The sequence below is a fragment of the Perognathus longimembris genome, chromosome 28 (genome assembly GCF_023159225.1).
Source record: "Perognathus longimembris pacificus isolate PPM17 chromosome 28, ASM2315922v1, whole genome shotgun sequence".
NCBI classification, from domain to species: Eukaryota; Metazoa; Chordata; class Mammalia; order Rodentia; family Heteromyidae; genus Perognathus; species Perognathus longimembris.
The window spans coordinates 107,717,224-107,726,072 of record NC_063188.1 but is presented as its reverse complement, the minus strand read 5'-3'; positions in this window follow the sequence as shown (position 1 = coordinate 107,726,072).

Sequence of the window (8,849 nt, the reverse complement as noted above, 5' to 3'; positions counted from 1 at the left end):
ATCACCATATTGTGTGCTAGGTTCTGCATCCTTCTGTTGCCTGTTCATTATCCAGTGTCCACACTGACTCTAGTTGTAAAAGAGACAAAAGGGGCTTGTTGTAGCAGTAGCACTGGCAGACTTAAGTCACAATTTTAACTGGGTCGTTGTTCTTCATATATATGAACTGTACAAGAAACAGCAAAGGACCAGAGAGTGGGTGTGGAAGCCAGGGAAGAAATAACATTTCTGCTGATTGCAAATTTCTGCAAATTCTTCAGCAGTGTGCAATGAATTTTCCCAGAAGGTTTCAATGGTTGCCTAAAGTATTTGCTAGATTTGCTAATGTGGCTTGACCTCATTGCAGCTCTGATTACAAATGTCTGTCATTTACTTCATACTACATAGCTCAGACAGAGAAATGTTTCCAGCCAAGAATCTACAGAACTTAGATAATTACCCTTTGGTGCATCCAATTGCATTTGATTGTCCCTTAGGTTAAGCCTCCCCACCACCGCGCAACAAATATAGTATTGATCTCTTTGATAGTACGTGGGATTGGAAATTGTTTTCTCCCTCTTCCAGATCATCTGTGTGTCTCACATGATTGAATTTTCCAGGAGGCTTTCCACTGGATGCTTTAGATTTCTGAAGTCCATGATCTGATCTCCAGGGCTTTGTTATGTCCTGTCTTTCTGGAATCTGTGAGTCACTATGTCCTAGCCATAGGCCAGCCTGACAGTCTTCCTCCAAGATTGAGATCTCAGTGGCTGCTTCTTGTGCATTCAATTTTGTTAGGCCAAAAAATTTATTTTCTATCATTTTCTGTGAGACTTTTTGAACATAACATCTATACAATATTTTCTATTGTCTTACCATGTCCTATAGTTGATTAGTTTTTGCTTATTATTTATAGAACATGATTCACAAATTTTTGCAATATTATAATTTTATTACCTATGAAGGAATATATGTTCATATAAATTTAATCATGTGTGAGCTATTCAATGGTCAGGTCTGTGTCACACTCCTCATTTATTGTGATAACACATCTTGAACAGTGCCAGCTCATAGTTGGCATTCAATAAATTCTCTCATTTGAATGAAGAACTAAGTGAATAAATATGATTGCACTGTTAAATTTCTCCTGATTAGTATGTGGTCAGTAATGTAAATAACATGCCCTACTAGCTTCTTAACATCCATTGACTCTCCTCATGGGAAATAGGATAAAGTATTTGATGCCAGGAGTGAGACAACCCCAGATATAAAGATAATCCCAGACTATCTTGGGCCTAGTTTTAAGTACCCTTAACCATGAGGAAACCTTAATTAGAAATATACATCAAATGTAAAATGAATTGACTTCAGAGATGTTACAATATGAAGAATATGCATTCTACAATTGATGAGAAATGGTGAAGTGGCTCAATCATAGTGGACCTTCTTCCTGCTTTTTATTTGATGGTTTGGGAAGAGATTTTACTATTCTCAAATCCAGCCCGAGGAAGCTTATTGTCCTAAGAATCTCTGACTACCTATCAAGATCTTGCAGATGAAAGTGAAGCTGGCTTCAGTTGTGGTTAATAGTTTTGATGGCAATTAGGAATTCTAGAAGGATCCTGAGACCTTTATGATTTCTTCAGTTATTTGAGGTAATACATTGCCCTTTATTTACACCAATTCTGGATTTATTTATTGATTGGTTGATGGATTGATTGATTGGCAGTCCTGGGGCTTGAACTCAGGGCCTAGACACTATCTCTCAACTTATAGCTTAAGGCTAGCACTCTACCACTTGAGCCACAGTACCACTTCTGGCTTTTTCTGACAAATTGAACCCAGGGCTTCATTCATGCTAGGCAAGCCTTCTACCAATAAACCACATTCTCATCTCTAGATTTTTTTAATATTTGGAAATGGAGGCATATTGATTCAAATATGACTTTCAGTAAATGCTGCTGAGCTCAGAAAAAACAGGCAGTACACAGAGTAGGAATAATAAATCAATTAAAACTATTATGCAGGATATAACATGAATAATAACTTGTCATGAAAGTGGAAACATTTCTCTTCCTGATTCTCTCTAGTGTGATTTGCATATCATGACCATTTCCTGCCCTTGACTACATTTGGATTTTCATTAGAATTGCACAGTAGTCCTCAAAAGAAAGTTTTTACGAAAATAAGAATTGTCTAGTTTAGAAAAAAAACTGAAGTAAATAGTAGAAAAGTAAGATAATATAATACTTGAAATCTCAGAGTCTAGAGTCAGATGCCTAAGTTCAAATCTTGGCTCTATTGCTCAGTCTGAAGACCACATATATATTGATTCCTTCTGTCTGGTCTTTCTTCAGTTGTCAAGTTAGTGTTACAGAGTAATCACCTCTAAATCATTAAGAGAGTGGAATGAGACTAATGTGTGCAAAGCCCTACAAATACTAATCAACTGTATTGGAGACATTTAGAGGTCATTTTCAATGTTTTGCCATCCTCAGAAGTGGCAGTCATCAGATGACCTTAGCATTATTGATGTATAAGACAAACTATTTATGTTAAAGCTAAAAAATACAGGTATGTAGAAAGAAAACCTTCTCAGATAGTAAAATCCATTAGACCACATGACAGATAAGATACCAGTAAGATTCCTGTTCATTTGTCTCTGTCACATATGTTTTCTCTAGAGCTGGTCCAGAACAGCACTCTAAAATAGGAGGCTTGGACTTGGAATTTGGCCTATGGTAGAGAGCTTGCCTCATATACATAAAGCCCTGGGTTGGATTCCTCACCACCACATATATATATATAACAGAAGTGGCGCTGTGGCTCAAGTGGTAGAGTGCTAGCCTTGAGCAAAAAGAAGCCAGGGACAGTGCTCAGGCCCCAAGTTCAAACCCTAGGACTGCCAAAATAAAATAAAATAAAATAAAATAGGAGGCTTGACTTACCTCCCTCTTACACAGGCTTTTCTATTTTTTTTTTTCAGCAGCAGAATTTACTGTCTTTTCAGTTGGTTGCCCAGTAACCTCCACTTCAGTGCCTCTTTCTAATTCACACTTCCTCTGCCCTCTCTCCTTCCTTTGTTGAAAGGAGCAATTGCTTTTTCTATTAATTCAGGCTCCTCTCCATAGTTACAAATAAAGAAATCATGACTATGTTTGAAAACATTTAGTTTTGCTTAAATGTATTATAAGATGATGTGTTTCTAAGAGCTCTAGTCTGAATCAGGGATCAGGGCTCTCTAATTTTGGATATACTCCTGAAGGAGGCCAGGTATAAATCCACCTTGGGTATCCATAGATCTATGGCTTTGCTAATTAGCATCAACCTGGATGAAGCCAGGGCATCACCTGAGAGCTTGTTAGAAATGTAAAATCTCAACAGAACACCCTTCTCCCACTGAGCCAGAATCTGCACTTTCACAGGTAATTTGAAGAGCTAAATAATGTTGAGAACAAATTCCTAGGGAGCAAAATCTGGACAAAAGTAGAGAATTGTCTGTAGAGTTCATCTTTTTTTTTCAATCATGATTGAAAGAAAGCCTTTGATTTTATGCTGATAAGTGTGCCATTCTTTGTTTCTCTGTCTTTTGTATTCCCTGTTGCCACTAAGAGAGAAAGCTACCATTTATTAAGAGACAAAAGAGAATAGAGACCTACTGGTGATAAGGAAGGCTTGTAACACTAGAGAATAGGCAGGAAAATATGTCTTCGGCCACAGAAGCTCTAAGGCTGTAAGGATGGCAGCTAATTAATTCTCCTGGAGTCTTGAGGAGAACCAGGATTAGATTCAGCAGCAACTGCCAATGATGGAAGGTTCCTGTGTGCCCTGGGATGAAAGGGAGCCAGGGATAACAGATGCAGGGCATAGCTCAAAGGGGTTGGCAGGGAGTTGGTTCCCAGGAGGAGCTAAACCCAAGAGTCAGGCTTGAACTAGAGATCTGGGAGAACATGATTTGGAGAGGGATTCTGAAATCTTGATTAGCAGCAACTTGAGGAATTTGCAGATAAAATGTTAAGGTCAAGAGATAGAAGAAACAGCTAGGAGAAAGATTAAGTGTATCCTATAAAATTAACAGCAAAAAGTGGAGTTGGGAGGCATGGGGGACAATGATGAAAGGGGTGACATTGAGCAAGATGCATTTTATTCTTAAAATGTTTTGCTGAATGGCAACTTCTTTATACCACTACTTAAGGATATTTTTTTCAAGTCCAGAGCAAGTTGGGTGCTGGTGGCATTGGTGGGTGCCTTTAGTTCCAGTACTCAAAAGGCTGAGATCTGAGGATTGCAGGTGCAAAACCAGCCTGGCAGTGAGGCTTTTTTATCTCTAATTAACCACAAAAAATTCCTGAAATGGAGCTCTGTCTCAAAGTGGTAGAGTACTAGCCTTGAGCACAAGAGCTCTAGGATAGCACCCAGACCTTGAGTTCAAGACCTAGGACTGGGAAAAATAAAAATCCAGAGCAATACAAAGCCAGAAGATCTCTAGATACTTAAAAGGTAAGGAAAAAAACAACAGAAATATAGGCATCTTACTAGTGTGAAGTGCTCTTTTCCTGGAGCCTCGGACACAATTCACTGGGAACCAGATGTGATTGTGAAATGGAACTCCCTGGCTGGACTACGGAAAGAGGATCATTCAAAGGGACAGCTACCGTTTCAAGAAACAAAAAGCCTGTACAAGAAAGATTAGTGGAGGAGCCTTGGTTGTCCTGCTATGCTAGAACATGGAACAAAGTGTTCTTGAAGGGTTATTGGGGACAGCAGAAAAATAAAATAAAAACAGAATAAAGTTAGCACAAGTCATGTTGAAAAGGTGAACAGGATTCAGGCACATTAGGCTGTTGTCCTGAAATGCTGGAAATTGACCGTTTTTTGTTGGCGTGTTCATTCACAGAGCCAAATGGGCTCCAGTGATCCTGAACGGAAATCCTATCATCAAGGAGGATGAGGGCTTACAGAGAACCATGGGCATGATACTGTGGATCAGTGAGGCTTCTGTTGAGGTTTAGTGTTTTCAGTTGTTGAAGTCTTTATCTGCAAATAATAGCACTTTGGCTATCAGACAACACATATGATCAGAAAAGTTTGCAAGTATTGCTGTCAGACACCCTGAGGTTTTCAAAATAATCTCTGAGCTTTTAGTGTCTCAATTCACATAAAATTGGGAAACACATAACATGAACCACAGAATAGGGGCTAGATAAGATGCAAGAACATCAATATAGAGAGGAAACGTTATTCATACATGCTGCCTGAACCTTCTACCTATCATTGCCACATTTTGGAAATTGAAATGTTCCTTTTCCATTTGAAGCAATGGGTTTTTTTTTATGGCACTGACAAGCCAGTTTTATCTGAAGTAATGAACGAGGACAGGTGTATTTCTTCATTAAATGTAAAATCAACAATCAAAACAACATTGAGATTCCATCTCACCCCAGTAAGAATGTCATATATCAAGAAAACTAACAATAACAATTGTTAGAAGGGATGTGGCCAAAAGGGAACCCTACTTCATTGTTGGTGGGAATGTAAACTGGTTCAGCCACTCTGGCAAGCTGTATGGAGATTCCTTAGAAGGCTAAACATAGAGCTCCCCTATGACCCAGCAGCCCCACTTTTTGGGTCTTTTAGCCAAAAGACCACAAACATAATCACAGTAATGGCACCAGCACAACAATGTTCATCGCAGCACAATTTGTCATAGCTAGAATCTGGAACCAACCCAGATGCCCCTCAGTAGATGAATGGATCAGGAAAATGTGGTACATATACACAATGGAATTTTATGCTTCTATCAGAAAGAATGACATTGCCCCATTTGTAAGGAAATGGAAGGACTTGGAAAAAGTTATAGTAAGTGAAGTGAGCCAGACCCAAAGAAACATGAACTCTATGGTTTCCCTTTTTTTTTCACTTTACAAAGTTTTATTACTATGAAGATGATTTCCTCTTTGCTCAAACTTTGCACAAATGAAGAATTTTTCTTTACTGCAGGAAACAAACTGTAAGTAACAGTGCATTTTTAGGTATAAATAAGTATTTATGTCTGGTTCCAGTATGGTCAGGTTAACACACAAATACTTTAGAATAAACACAGAAATTCACATTAGTGGAAAAATCCAAGTTTCTCACGTAACCATTCTTCAGTTAGGTCTTCAGTGTTTCTTATTTCAAATACCTTGGTTAGTTCAGCAGTTTGGACTAATTTATTCTTACTCCCAGCATACATCATCTGTTGTTCAGGCTTACAACCAACAGGACTGGAGAAAATAAAGCACAGAGGGTAGGAGACTCTTCCATCATCATGTTGATATTTATAACTATACACAATGAAGCAAGGTTGCCGTTCAGGTAGTTCATCTTTAAGTTCATCTGGTGAAATTCCCTCAAGCTCTTCATCGAGTACCACCAGGCTTTTATCCTTGTCAATCTTCACATTTTCCTTCTGGCCGTCAGCAGCCCGTCGCCTGCTCTCGGGCCCCTTTAAGAATCTATGGTTTCCCTTATAGGGAATAATTAGCACAGGTTTAGGCTAGTCACAGCAGAGGATCACAGGAGCCCAATAGCTATACCCTTATGATCCCATAAGATGATGCTAAGTGAAATGAACTCCATGTTATGGAAATGATTGTTATATCACAGTTGTAACTACTTTCAACGTGCCATATGTAACTGTAGCTTCTATTATTGATGATCCTCTTGTATCACCTTCCTGTGGTTGTACCTACACTATCTCTGTATCTTATCTGAGTATATTGGAAACCGAGTATACTGGTATTACAACCAGGAAATTGGAAGGGAATACCAAAATCGAGAGACACAGGGTAAAAAAAGACAAACAACCACAAAAGCAATACTTACAAACTGTCTGGTGAAAATGAACTGAACAACTGAACAACTCATGGGGGGGAAGGGAAAGGGGGAGGGGGGAGGGGGGAATGAGGGATGAGGTAACAAACAGTACAAGAAATGTATCCAATGCCTAATGTATGGAACTGTAACCTCTCTGTAATTCAGTTTGATAATAAAAAAATATATATATTAAAAATGTATAATCAACAGAATGAGAAACATAATTGGTACAGGGCACTCTACTCAGAAGCTGCACATAGCACCAGCTTAAGAATATCTCTCGGGGCTGGGGATATAGCCTAGTGGCAAGAGTGCCTGCCTCGGATACACGAGGCCCTAGGTTCGATTCCCGGGCACCACATATACAGAAAACGGCCAGAAGCGGCGCTGTGGCTCAAGTGGCAGAGTGCTAGCCTTGAGCGGGAAGAAGCCAGGGACAATGCTCAGGCCCTGAGTCCAAGGCCCAGGACTGGCCAAAAAAAAAAAAAAAAAAAAAAAAGAATATCTCTCATAGCAAGTTCAAAGCCAACCTTAGTTATCTATAGAAGCCAGATCCCATCTCAAAGAAAACAACAACAACAATAACAACAACAATAAAAGAGAGACAGCTCTCAAGGAAGTTCACTTCATTGCTGGAAGTTAGAGAGCCTCAAGAAAAAAAGTAACTTTTTTTGCTAGCCTAGAAAATCCTTTGTATAAGGGGGGATCAAATATATCAGATGAAATTAGGTCTGAAAGTTAAGTGGAGGGTAGAGATTAGAATCCTACAGGATTCACGTAAGATATTTGCATTTTAACTAGGCTCTCCAGGGAAAAGCCCAGTTTTCTAAGCTGTGACTCTGATTGTGAGACTTTTTATTTTATTTTATTGTTATTGTAAAGGTGATATGCAGAGGGGTTACAACTGCATAAATCAAGTAATGAGAACATTTCTTTCTGGACAGTGTCACCTCTTAGACCTTTGTTTTCTCCAAGTGTTTTCCTCCTGGTCCCCTTCTCTCACACATTGTAAAGATTATTTTCAGCATAGTGTCTAGTGAATATCACTGCTGTATTTGTTCACATTTTTTCCCACCATTTCTGTGCTCCCCCCTTATTCTCCCCCAGAAAGATAAAATTACATGCAAAACAAAAGGTACAGAAATAAAAAGCAGCAGCAGCAAAGAAGAAAGAAAAGAAAGGAAAAGAAAAGAAAGAAACAAAATGAAAAGAAAGGAAATTTCCAAGAAGCAAAATAACATAAAACCTCTTGTTTCCTTTTCTTGGAGTTCATTTCGATTAATATCATTTTATATTATCGTATGCTCATAGCTATTGTACCTTTGTGTTCCTCTCCTAAGAATGTCATCCGTTGGTCTTGTGCACCTTTTTGATGCTGTAACTACTTGATGGGAGAGCAGTTTGGGGACATGGAGGAATTGTGACATTCCTATCCATGGAGCTCTTGACTAGTCTCCCTCTTCTGCCCCATTATTCTCAGACTTTCTTGCTGTGAAGAAGGGAAGTGGATTGTTCTGGAATTCTTTGTAAGCCTGTAATTTTAGTTGCTGCAACAGAGTTATCTGAATAAACCTGTAACTTATCTTGTACACACATACACACACATACAGATACACACACACACAGAAATTTTGACAAATTCTTCATGCAAAAGAAAGGACTTGCTGTCCTCTTGAGAATGAATTCCAGATTAGACAAAAAGTTTTCTCTTAAAGTTTTTTCTCTTTCATTCTCTCTTCTCTCTTTTCTTTCTCACTAAATGAACCATGCAGCTTTGATGCTTTTTAGCTGTCTTCTTAAAAAAATACCTTCAAAATGCAACATTCTTGACTACACATCTATTTCAGGTAATCTGTGGCTTTGATCAATAAATTGATTTTTAGTTAAATGGGAAGGAAAAACTACTTTTCTGGTAAGAGCATTAATCTGGTTGATCCTTTGAACTGATGATTACATTTGTCAAGTGAATTGCCAGTCATAGTTGTAAATATATCAAGTGACCAGTTGGATTA